At 37.9% G+C, this 13,468-nt stretch overlaps 1 pseudogene; it reads left to right on the top strand.

Moving 5' to 3' along the window:
* The first annotated feature begins 4,753 nt into the window (after positions 1-4,753).
* LOC129883816 (5S ribosomal RNA) lies at positions 4,754-4,874 on the top strand (annotated as a pseudogene).
* Positions 4,875-13,468: the final 8,594 nt, after the last annotated feature.

Here is a 13,468-nt window from a genome sequence, read left to right as displayed (position 1 = left end):
CCTTAGAGGATGACACGTGTCACCTTCCAAAAGGATATATATATATGTGTAAAGTGCTGAAATTTATCACATTTCAGCCTTCTCTCTTCAAAAATAACTTGAGAGAAAAAACAAGAACAAAAGAGAGTATAGCTACGGGTTTGGTGGCCAAGAAAGGTAAGTCCCGATTTCTTTCCGTGAATTAATTATTTAAGGTATCCTATGGTGATATGACGGTGTTTAACAACATAAAATTTATCGTTAGGGAAAAGAGGAGATTTTGTTCTTGTTAACAGACCCGTTTTTGAGAATACCACTGTTAGTAAAACAAGTATAACTCATTGTGTAAGGCTTCGTTTCAAGTGATTCAAGATGTTTTGGAAATATATTACATAGGGATACAACTTTCATGTAGACTATACAACCCATTTTTGCTTTTATCTACTCCAAAAATGGGGATGAAGCTTGGGGGAGCTGCTGCCCAGATTTCGTTCTGAAAATCCTACACAGACTGCTGTTGATATTTTGGGCATATCTCTTTGTACAAAATTGATGTAGGGATGATTCGAAATGGTATGCGACCTTGAGACACATGTATATAACTTTTATGGAGAACAAAAATTCTTTTTCCATCAATTAACCCTTCGAAACTACGGGACAATACGAGACAGTAACCTGCCCAGAATTCACGTTTTGACAACTTTGGTGAATTTTGACCAATTTCGGGTGAGGTAAGGTCTTACATTCTAATTTGAAGTTTATGGTGTTGTTATAAGGTGTATTAAACACATTTTAGGCTGATGGAAGTTTAATAAAATCGTGGAAATGCTCGACGATAGACACAATCGAAATTGTAGTCGTTATAGTCGAATTGTTGTCGAAGTGAAGTGTTGTTAGTGTGAGTGGTTGCTGCAGGGGTGTGAGTTGTGGTTTTAGGGCCTAAATGTGTTTTAAAGTGGGTTAGGGTGCTTCTGGTTGAAGCCACATGACCCCTCGTTGTGTATAAATAAAGGCGTTACAAAATAAAGGCTAGACGCCCTATTGTGATATCGTATTTTTGAATAAGTCGTTTGAAGTTTATGTTGTATATTGTTGTTGCGAATTGCTTAAACATATGCTGCAGGTTGTTGTTGTTGGTTGGCTGTAGGTCTTAGGGACCTAATTAGAAATCCGGATAGGGCACAAAGTAGGGGAGGTGCTGCCCAATTTTCGTTAACACCTTAACAAACTAAAGAACTAGTCGAGAAAACGACTAAGGAAATAGATTCCATTAATACTAAGGTGGAACCTAAGATACTGGAAAGTTAAGAAAGTTTGATATTCATATTACTTTTATGTTGGATAGGTTCAAAGGACGACGAGGCGAACGGGATAAAGAGTAACTCACAAGAGGTATGTGAAGCTTTCTTTTGGCATAAGTATGTAAAGCTTATCTTCTTTTCTTTTGGCATGTCTTAGCCATAAGTGGTTGGTATATGTAATGTGGAGATAGTTCCATTCGTAGAATCCCTAGCATGATTCATTAATCTTATTCACTTCTTGATGTTAGAACTTCCGCGATGGGTTGAGTTATGGTCTTGTAAACCTTTTACGTGATAGAAAAGTAATACACGTGAAGCCTATTCCCCCCCGTCTCCCTTGAAATGGCTTAATGTAAGTGAAACGATGTACGATATGAGTTAGAGACAGTTCCATTTACAGGCTGTGGATGTGACTCAGGACTTGTACTCACTCCTAAATGTTAAACGCCTTAAAGTAGTTAAACTACGACTCTCGAGCCTTCTATAGGCTGAATAGTAATTGGATGTGTAAGCTCGTATACCTAGGGGCTCTTGAACATGCTGTATGGTGATATCTAAGGGATGTTTGATATGTTACCGAGTTTTGCATGCATGTATATGCATTATTATATATATATGGATCGGGTCGAACGTACCTCGACACATTTTGCTATGTAAGGATCGGGTCGTACGTTCCACGACAGATTATGTATTATACGGATCGGGCCGTCGTACCTCGGCATTATTATGCATTATAAGGATCGGGCCATCGTACCTCGGCATTATTATGCATTATACGGATCGGGCCGTCGTACCTCGGCATTAGTATGCATTATAAGGATCGGGCCATCGTACCTTGGCATTATTATGCATTATAAGGATCGGGCCGTCGTACCTCGGCATTGTTGTATGATATACGGATCGGGCCATCGTTCCTCGGCATTATCATATGATACATGGATCGGGCCGTCATTCCTTGGCATGCACTTTCTATATACAGGGATCGGACTGTATGTCCCACAGCGTTAATGGTATATATACCTATCATGATAGATGATGTGTTTGTAACACTGGGTCCCCGCGTGGACCGGATACGGTACGTGATAATGGTATACATGACTTTATTTTATGAGATGTAGGTACGGTACCCTATTAAATGCTATACTTGGTTTCCTGCATCCCTGTTTCAGTTGTTATCTCAGTTATGTTATGCTTATATACTCAGTACATGTATCGTACTGACCCCCCTTTCTTTGGGGGGCTGCATTTTTTGCCCGCAGGTACCATACAGATTTTGGGAGTCCACCAGCTCAGGATTCCACTCAGCAAGTTTAGAAGGAGCTCCATTAATTCGGAGCTAAGTTTTGGTACCAAATCACCGATGTATATATTTGGTTACACAGGGGTACGGCGGGGGCCCTGTCCCGCCATATGTTGTCGTTCCTACTCTTAGAGGTCTGTAGACATGTATGTGTGGGTTGTTCATGAGTTTATTTCGGTTGTGCCTATACGACATGTTGTAAATGTTTTTACGTTATAGCAGTCTTGTTGGCTTGCAATCTCTTTCATGATACGATATGAATTAAAGAGGCCACACCTACACGAAAAAGTTTTAACTCATTGGGGTTTTTGTGAGTAGTATCGCTTGCTCATAGTACAATTTGACTACAATTGACAAGTATGTATACGGGGGTCTAGGTCGGACCCCAGTCGCAGCCCATGGGGTTGGGTCGTGACAGAAGTTGTATCAGAGCAGTTCGTCCTTGGAATGTCTATAGACCGTGTCTGGTAGAGTCTTGTTTATCAGTGTGTTGTGCACCACATCTATAGACAGGAGGCTACAGGACATTTAGGATGTTACTTTCTTTCATATCTAAGATCGTGCGATAGAGCCGAGCTATAAGAAATGAAATTCCTCATACTAACCTGCGATTTTAGCAGGAAGACAACGCCGATAGAAGAAAGTAACTGACAATATTGGATGTTATGAAGCACGCAGGTAAGGAAAGGCACGAAGGCCCTATGTCAGGTAAGGTATTGAAATGCGATTGACAGATATAATTGAAAAGTGAAAGGAAAGGTAAACAGGAAAGTATAACAGGTGCAGCTCGAGTGGACATAACAGGTAAGTTCATTTCCATACTGTTAATTATGGGCGCCCTGTGCGTCTGCGATATGAGATGATATGACTATATATGTTTGCTCTGTGTGGATGAGATGTTATATAATATGAATATATATATGTGTGCCCTGTGAGGCATTATTGGTATTTTCTGCGTGCAGGTGTTGAGATAGTATGAAATACAGAGGAAACTCTGCCTAAATTTTCCTAGAAATAAGAGGAGAATGAAATACAGGGTTGTAGTATATCTTGGAAGGTTGTTCTCGCAACAATGATGAGATTTGACTAAACGAGTATGGCTGACCTCGAGAAATAAGTTAATTGCTGGGTTAAAGGGCAATAGAAACTAGGAGGTCGATACTGGAATAGTAGAACGAGGTTAGAAATGACCTATAAGCCAAAGAAGATGACTTAGAGTGGACTGATAGATCGGGATAAAACGATATAGTAAGGCATCGTCTGAAGTGATACATAGGGATAAACTATGACAAGTTATAGTTGAAGGAAGTAAAAGTATGATTAAGACAAGAGTACGAGGGATAAATAATGGTGACGGATGTGAAGTGTTAATAAGACAAGGCCACTACTACCACGAAGTTGATATGGTTTTAAGCAGGATTAGAAATGATCCCTAAGCACACGACAAAGATGCAAGCTCAGGAGGCGTAAAGAAGTATGGTGTACATGTGACTCCACTCTAATAATTAGTGGTATCCACTGGAATAAAGTTAGTATAATGACAAAGCTCGAAACATGAGTCATTAAAGTATAAGTACACTCGAGTGGGGAATTTGCACCAATTATGAGCCCTCGCTAATTACCGATTGGGATGAATGGAAGGTGGCTTTGAATGCACTGCTACATTACGGATAGTACTCGAGTATCAATCGTTAGATGAGATTTTATACGATACATTGCGAATACTAAAGCACCCTATGGTTATACTAGGGTTCCTAGAAAGGCAACCTAACGTGGGGATGATTTACCAGAAGATGTAGATATAGTACAGCACGTTAAATATGTTGGAGTAAGAATTATTCGCGTGTGAATAGCTAAAAAGAAATGGAGGATGACATGGGTACACCCTAAAAGGGGAGAAGTGGACAAGAGAAGTACAAGCGTAAGAGAAAATCAACTGACGCTATCGTAGGTAATAAGAAGTATGATACTATGGGATGGAACACGAACAGGGTATGATGTGAATATAATGAGGATCGCTATGAAAATAAGTAAAGCCTAGTGAGAAAGTGGCTAAAGATAGGATATGGTCCGTGTAATAAGAATATAAGGGTAACTTGGGCAATGCAGCTTAGCCTACCGGATCAGCTGCTGGGTTATCGTCTTCTTCAGTAGCTATGCGCCCCACGGGGAAGGATGCGACCATACCAGCACTAAGGCATCGGATCCCATCAGAATTCCGAAGTTAAGCGTGCTTGGGCGAGAGTAGCACTGGGATGGGTGACCTCCTGGGAAGCCCTACGCGGTTGGGATATGAAATACTATGAACATATATATTTGAAAAGTTGAACATAAGTGGACACTGAAATGGATACACCCGAAAGAGGGGAAGTGGATATAGGATATACAAGCATGGGATGAAACCAACAAACACTATAATGTGTTCATGTGAATATTTAAATTTCAAGTGAGATCCCATGCTGGAATGAGCCGACAAAGATCTAAAAGCCACCAATGAATGGATAGAAGCCATGATACCTGAGACAGTGCTGAGAATTATTAGTAAGGACCTTACATAGTATGACATCAAAGAATGGATGCGTACAAAGAGGATGAATACGACAAGAGAGTCACAATGAGAATTTAAGGATATTGTAAGAGATAGCAAGGCTATACTTGACTAAAGGTTAAAGTGTTGGCAACTGAATTATTGGTTACTGATATTGTGACTTACAAGTAACACAAAATAAAGGATAAGAGATCTTTCCTAAGGTAGAATACAAGAAAACTTAAGAATAAGTTAAGACAAGGAAAGACCGCGAAAAAAAAATTGAACGCACTTGGTACAGAATTTTCCTGATATCCTTTTAGACCTTGTAAGAGTTAACATTCGAGGACGAATGTTCTAAAGGGGGGAAGGATGTTACACCCCGTAGTTTTGTACATTGTAGCATGTTTTTGTTAAAAATATTGCCGCGGGATACATGTTATCTATGAGACTCCACCCAAGTAGTAACGGTTGGAAATAGGTTTATAAGAATCTGGAAAGAGTTGGAGGCCGAATAATGAGTCGTGGTACTCCATTTACTTACGTAAGCCACCAACTTGGATGTTGTACATACTTAAATTAGCTGAGTACATACTAAGCTTGCGTAGTACGGATTACATAGGCTCTTAAAATAAGACGAGAGGACAAACCTACGAAAGGGAGGAAAAACTAGTTTTCGAAATTATCAAAGCGAAGCAAGCAGGTGACAAGCAGGCAGGTGACAAGCAGGTAGGTGACACACCTAGGTGGGACCCACTCTTCCACGTGGCAGCATGTGATTGGTGGCATCTAATGACGTGGCTGCCTAAGGTTGTGACACGTGTCACCCTTAGAGGATGACACGTGTCACCTTCCAAAAGGATATATATATATGTGTAAAGTGCTGAAATTTATCACATTTCAGCCTTCTCTTTTCAAAAATAACTTGAGAGAAAAACCAAGAACAAAAGAGAGTATAGCTACGGGTTTGGTGGCCAAGAAAGGTAAGGCCCGATTTCCTTCCGTGAATTAATTATTTAAGGTATCCTATGGTGATATGACGGTGTTTAACAACATAAAATTTATCTTTAGGGAAAAGAGGAGATTTTGTTCTTGTTAACAGACCCGTTTTTGAGAATACCACTGTTAGTAAAACAAGTATAACTCCTTGTGTAAGGCTTTGTTTCAAGTGATTCAAGATGTTTTGGAAATATATTACATAGGGATACAACTTTCATGTAGACTCTAAAACCCATTTTTGCTTTTATCTACTCCAAAAATGGGGATGAAGCTTGGGGGAGCTGCTGCCCAGATTTCGTTCTGAAAATCCTACACAGACTGCTGTTGATATTTTGGGCATATCTCTTTGTACAAAATTGATGTAGGGCTGATTCGAAATGGTATGCGACCTTGAGACACATGTATATAACTTTCATGGAAAACACAAATCCGTTTTCCATCAATTAACCCTTCGAAACTAAGGGACAATACGAGACAGTAACCTGCCCAGAATTCACGTTTTGACAACTTTGCTGAATTTTGACCAATTTCGGGTGAGGTAAGGTCTTACATTATAATTTGAAGTTTATGGTGTTGTTATAAGGTGTATTAAACACATTTTAGGCTGATGGAAGTTTAATAAAATCGTGGAAATGCTCGACGATAGACACAATCGAAATTGTAGTCGTTATAGTCGAATTGTTGTCGAAGTGAAGTGTTGTTAGTGTGAGTGGTTGCTGCAGGGGTGTGAGTTGTGGTTGCAGGGCCTAAATGTGTTTTAAAGTGGGTTAGGGTGCTTCTGGTTGAAGCCACATGACCCCTCGTTGTGTATAAATAAAGGCGTTACAAAATAAAGGCTAGACGCCCTATTGTGATATCGTAATTTTGAATAAGTCGTTTGAAGTTTATGTTGTATATTGTTGTTGCGAATTGCTTAAACATATGTTGCAGGTTGTTGTTGTTAGTTGGCTGTAGGTCTGAGGGACCTAATTGGAAATCCGGATAGGGCACATTGTAGGGGAGGTGCTGCCCAATTTTCGTTAACACCTTAACAAACTAAAGAACTAGTCGAGGAAACGACTAAGGAAATAGATTCCATTAATACTAAGGTGTAACCTAAGATACTGGAAAGTTAAGAAAGTTTGATATTCATATTACTTTTATGTTGGATAGGTTCAAAGGACGACGAGGCGAACGGGATAAAGAGTAACTCACAAGAGGTATGTGAAGCTTTCTTTTGGCATAAGTATGTAAAGCTTATCTTCTTTTCTTTTGGCATGTCTTAGCCATATGTGGTTGGTATATGTAATGTGGAGATAGTTCCATTCATAGAATCCCTAGCATGATTCATTAATCTTATTCACTTCTTGATGTTAGAACTCCCGCGATGGGTTGAGTTATAGTCTTGTAAACCTTTTACGTGATAGAAAAGTAATACACGTGAAGCCTATTCCTCACCCTCTCCCTTGAAATGGCTTAATGTAAGTGAAACGATGTACGATATGAGTTATAGACAGTTCCATTTACAGGCTGTGGATGTGACTCAGGACTTGTACTCACTCCTAAATGTTAAACGCCTTAAAGTAGTTAAACTATGACTCTCGAGCCTTCTAAATGCTGAATAGTAATTGGATGTGTAAGCTCGTATACCTAGGGGCTCTTGAACATGCTGTATGGTGATATCTAAGGGATGTTTGATATGTTACCGAGTTTTGCATGCATGTATATGCATTATTATATATATATGGATCGGGTCGAATGTACCTCGACACATTTTGCTATGTAAGGATCGGGTCGTACATTCCACGACAGATTATGCATTATACGGATCGGGCCGTCGTACCTCGGCATTATTATGCATTATAAGGATCGGGCCGTCATACCTCGGCATTATTATGCATTATACGGATCGGGCCGTCGTACCTCGGCATTATTATGCATTATAAGGATCGGGCCGTCGTACCTCGGCATTATTATGCATTATAAGGATCGGGCCGTCGTACCTCGGCATTGTTGTATGATATACGGATCAGGCCGTCGTTCCTCGGCATTATTATATGATACATGGATCGGGCCGTTATTCCTTGGCATGCACTTTCTATATACAGGGATCGGACTGTATGTCCCACAGCGTTAATGGTATATATACCTATCATGATAGATGATGTGTTTGTAACACTGGGTCCCCGCGTGGGCCGGATACGGTACGTGATAATGGTATACATGACTTTATTTTATGAGATGCAGGTACGGTACCCTATTAAATGCTATACTTGGTTTCCTGCATCCCTGTTTCAGTTGTTATCTCAGTTATGTTATGCTTATATACTCAGTACATGTATCGTATTGACCCCCCTTTATTTGGGGGGCTACGATTTATGCCCGCAGGTACCATACAGATTTTGGGAGTCCACCAGCTCAGGATTCCACTCAGCAAGTTTAGAAGGAGCTCTATTAATTCAGAGCTAAGTTTTGGTACCAAATCACCGATGTATATATTTGGTTACACAGGGGTACGGCGGGGGCCCTATCCCGCCATATGTTGTCATTCCTACTCTTAGAGGTCTGTAGACATGTATGTGTGGGTTGTTCATGAGTTTATTTTGGTTGTGCCTATACGGCATGTTGTAAATGTTTTTACGTTATAGCAGTCTTGTTGGCTTGCATTCTCTTTTATGATATGATATGAATTAAAGAGGCCATACGTACATGAAAAAGTTTTAACTCATTGGGGTTTTTGTGAGTAGTATCGCTTGCTCATAGTACAATTTGACTACAATTGACAAATATGTATACGGGGGTCTAGGTCGGACCCCAGTCGCAGCCCACGGGGTTGGGTCGTGACACCCTTCACGGGCCATGGTGGGCCTCGTGGTTGGAATCCTTCCTAATATTCTTTTCAGAATTTTCAAGTCCAACTTCACTGAGGGGACCACAGACTGTAGTTCCCTTCATGGTCTGTGGTGAAGGCCCGTTATGTGTTCTGAATTCTAATAAGAGTTATTATAGTATTTTCTCTATACCTCATTAATGTATGTGGAATTTTTGTGACTAGAATCATTATGTAATTGTCTAAAATACTCCTAAGTTTATTCTTTTCGCTCATTAACTCCCAACCAACTTTAAGACTTCTCTCTCAAGGTTCCTTCAAGAGTTTATCTTCTTCATCAAGGTTTTTAGCTTGTGTTTCTTCAAGAACAAGTCTTCTTTCTCAATTACAAGTTCAAGTTCATTCAAGGTATGCGAGACTTCATCCATGGATACCTTTCACCAATGGAATCCCAAGTTTTCTCTAACTTCTTTATGATTTCTTAAAGCAAAAAAACTAATTTCATGATTTGTATTAGGTCTTCTTAATTATGATATATTTCAATGCTATTAGACTAATTATTCATAATTCACATCATATTGCATGATTTCAATTTGAATTTCAATGACCCATTATATATGCTAGTTTCAAGTATGTATTGTGAGATATAATCATAATTTTCAAAGTTATATTTTATGAAAGCTTTACACTTTGAATTAAAGATGCCTTATGCCAAGAAGTTTATGAATGAGGATTCTATGATGTTTCAAGAAAAGTTAAAGATAGGGAAAGTTAAGTCCCTAAAGATGTTTATGATCAAATATATGTAATGATGGAAGACCTACACCCACATTGCATAAGTTATATAAAAGATGAGCTAATCCTATGCTTTATTATGATGATTTTAGATTAGTTATTCTTATTATGTTTTATAAAGATAGAAGGATAGGTAGTTACTATCTTTCCTATGATGTCTATAATTGTATTTTATGAGTTTTGTTGGGATATTGACTAAGCACCAAGAGGACTTTTAGGTGGGGTTCGGTCTGATAACGCACTTAGTTACCCAAGAAATCTTAGTATCAACCTTTAGTCCTAAACTATGTTGCCTGCGCAAGTTTATATATGCCAATATGGTGAAACTAGTGAATCCAAATAACCCAGTTTAAGAGTTACTTAATGGAGTATGCCTTGGCAAGGTAGCCTCCCCTATCTCGATGCAAGAGTCATCGAATTACATGTATTAGGTTGTATGGTTTTATATGTTGGTTAAATGTCTTATCCCACACAGTTTCAGTTGAGTTATGAGTTCTTATGATAAACATGTGATTCTTTTGATGCCTTTACCAATGAGATAAATGTTTTAATGTTTTCATGACTTTGCACATGTTTTAAAGATATTGGTCTTGCATCCTATGATTCATATTGATTTTGTCCTATGTTTATTGTTCATGCATATTCTCACATACTTAGTGCAATTCATGTACTACCACACACTTTTTGCATATATTGTATCATAATGTAGGGGTTAGCGATCACGTTCATCATCCTCCCCCTCGTGGCTAGAGTCTATTATTAGCTTCTTATTGGTGAGTCCTCATAGTTTGAGGACATGGCACTAATTTCACCTTTGATAATTATACTTCATTACTCTATGTTTTCTATTGGGTGAGCTGGGAGATAGTCTCATCCCAATCTAGTATTAGAGGTATGTTAGATAGTATGAGTCTATATTGTCGATTTTCCATTTTGAGACTTATATTCTATATGAGATTTTGCTTCTGTATCTTGATTTATCTTTATTTATTAATTTCTTTATGTATACTCATGAGTGATATGATAAGAGGATTGGTTTTATTCCTTCTAGATTTTAATCACCGTGTTACGATTATGAACTAGGTCGGCTCATGACACATATCATGAAAATATAGGTATCAATATACTAATTGAATCAATCACTAATGCAACACAAGTAGTAGAAGAACAAGTGATAGAGAATAAAGTTGGTGAGGAGTGCAACTGAACTCTATAACCCTTGTAGAAAATGGACTGTGAAAAACAAGGTAAGAGCATATAGTGTATACTTACAAATATTGATATCCTATTTTAATCATTAAATCAATCAACAACTATGATATGGTGGTTATCTTTTGTTTGTTTATTGTAGACTCTTCCACTCAAAAATAATAAGATGTAGAACATGGATACAAAGTGTACATGTTAGGCATGAGAATTGATGATGTAATAATTAAGTTAAATCAACTTATTGGTCCTAGTTTAGTAGACGTCACAAAGTTCTACCGGATCCATCCGCATAATGCGACCTTTGTCTAAAAAGTCTTTCAATTTGTCCTTTAACTCTTTTAGTTCCGCCAGAGCCATTCGCTAATGAGGAATGGAGATAGGTTGGATATTGGGAAGAAGGTCTATGCAAAAGTGAATTTCTCTTACAGGAGGAACACCGGGTAGATCATTGGGAAACAAATCCATAACTAATTAATAATAGGGACTGACTCTAGAGTAGGGCCTTCGAAATTAGTATCTAACCCTCACAAGATGGTAGATGCAACCCTTGGAAATTATTTTCCGAGCTTTAAGGCATGAAATGAATTGACCTTTAAACACGGAATTACTACCTTTCCATTCTATGATCGGTTCATTTGGGAATTAAAACTTAACCACCAGGGTTCTATAATCAATAGAAGAATAACATGCATATAGACAATACATAGCAAGGATAACATCAAAATGGGTCATATCAAACTCAACTAGATCTTATAGGGTAACTTGATGAAAAATCAAAACCAGACAATTCCTATAGAGCCTCTTAGCCAAAACTGAATCACCTATGGGAGTATAAACAGAAAAAGGCTCTGACAATATTTTGGGGCTAATATCAAATCACATGGCCACTTAAGGAGTAATAAAAGAAAAATTTATACTTGGATCAAGTAAGGCATAAACATAATAGTGAAAGTGTCACGACCCAAGCCTAGAGCCTAGATGTGATATGGCGAATGAAGCATCCAGAGGTACCTCATCCAAGCCTCTTAGCATTCATTAAGATATTCATTGGGAATGAGAATTAAAAACAAGAAGAAATATAATGGATAACTGGACTAAGGGATTCCATATAGAATAAGTGTCTAGTCATTTGAACATCATACATTTTGTCCAACCATACCTTCTACTTTAAAGACTAGGGGGGCTAAGACATGTCCCAAGCTCACTCTCAAGATATGAGACAAAAGTACCAAAAGTAACTTTATAGTCTATACATAATACAAGCTAAAAATATAGGAGTGTTGTTCCTAAAATATGGGAACTCACCAAATTTGTACTAGTATTCAATGACCGAACTTAGCTATGGGAAGAAGAGGGTGGAGTAACTAGATCCCTACATGGTGATATCATGTAGGAAAAAATATGCATTAGTACTTTGAATGTACTAAGTATGTGAGCATTCTATATAATGAAGGGCATTAAGACATTTATAAGCAATATGTATAAGTGAATGTATGCATGATAAATTATCATATGAAATCTTAAAACATTCATTTTGTGGGCAGATGACCATAACCAACATTTAAGACCATGCGAGCTATTATATGGAATCCAACATAAATCCCTACATTGGCACGGGGAGACTATTTTCAGCCTAGAAATCCATCAACTTTAATCATTTCTTTAACTTTAACTTTAACTTTAATGGCTAATCGTGAATCCACTAGCCTAAATAGCCTGCAAAGGCTTCTATATTAGCGCATAATTAATTTAACATGAGACTTTACTTAATAACCCCTTAGGTCGAGTCCCCATCTACATGCCACATTGGCAACTAGGTCAATCCCACGGAATAATAGTTGAATATCATAACACCGTAAGCATTTTTATAACTTTAATCAGCACGTCATCATTCAGTGGAGTGGATTATTAAAATATTTCATTTGATTCAAGTATGTGAGAATTGTCCTTTCACATTGAATCCTTTCTTTTGCAAAGAATCTCTTTCATCATCATTCAATCAGTTCATAAGACTCTCTTTAAAGAAAACATTTGCTTTCATAAACTTTTATTTGGAGTCAAAGCTTTTAATTCAACTTCATTTTAACTAAAGAAACTAGATGGGTTCATCTCATTCAACTTTCAAAACATTTTAAAACAATGCAAGCATTCATGAGAATGATGGAAATGCATCAATTAAAAACACGTTCAAGCAATCTACCATTTTGCCCTTTTAAAGATATTTTGAAGTCTTAACATAAGAACCTTGATAAATAATTATTTTCAGAAAATTTGAAGTCAATACATATCAGTATAGGTAAAAAAAACTTTAAATAAGCCATAATCTACGCATTTAGAATATCATATAAAAGTCTATAAGATTTCATCATTTAAATTTGAAATACTAATTTGAGAAAATATTTGGGCACTGTGGGTGGAAGAACCCATGGATGAAACCCACATACCTTGGGGAAATAAAATCCCTAATGAAAACTTGAGAAGGAAAGGAGACTTGAATATGCCTTGAGATGAAACCCTAACTTGGCATGAAACTCTTGGGAAAATGTGAG

The sequence above is a fragment of the Solanum dulcamara genome, chromosome 3 (assembly GCF_947179165.1).
Source record: "Solanum dulcamara chromosome 3, daSolDulc1.2, whole genome shotgun sequence".
Taxonomy (NCBI): Eukaryota; Viridiplantae; Streptophyta; class Magnoliopsida; order Solanales; family Solanaceae; genus Solanum; species Solanum dulcamara.
Note: the sequence above shows the minus strand (reverse complement) of the source record. Positions and strands in the feature narration are given on the sequence as shown.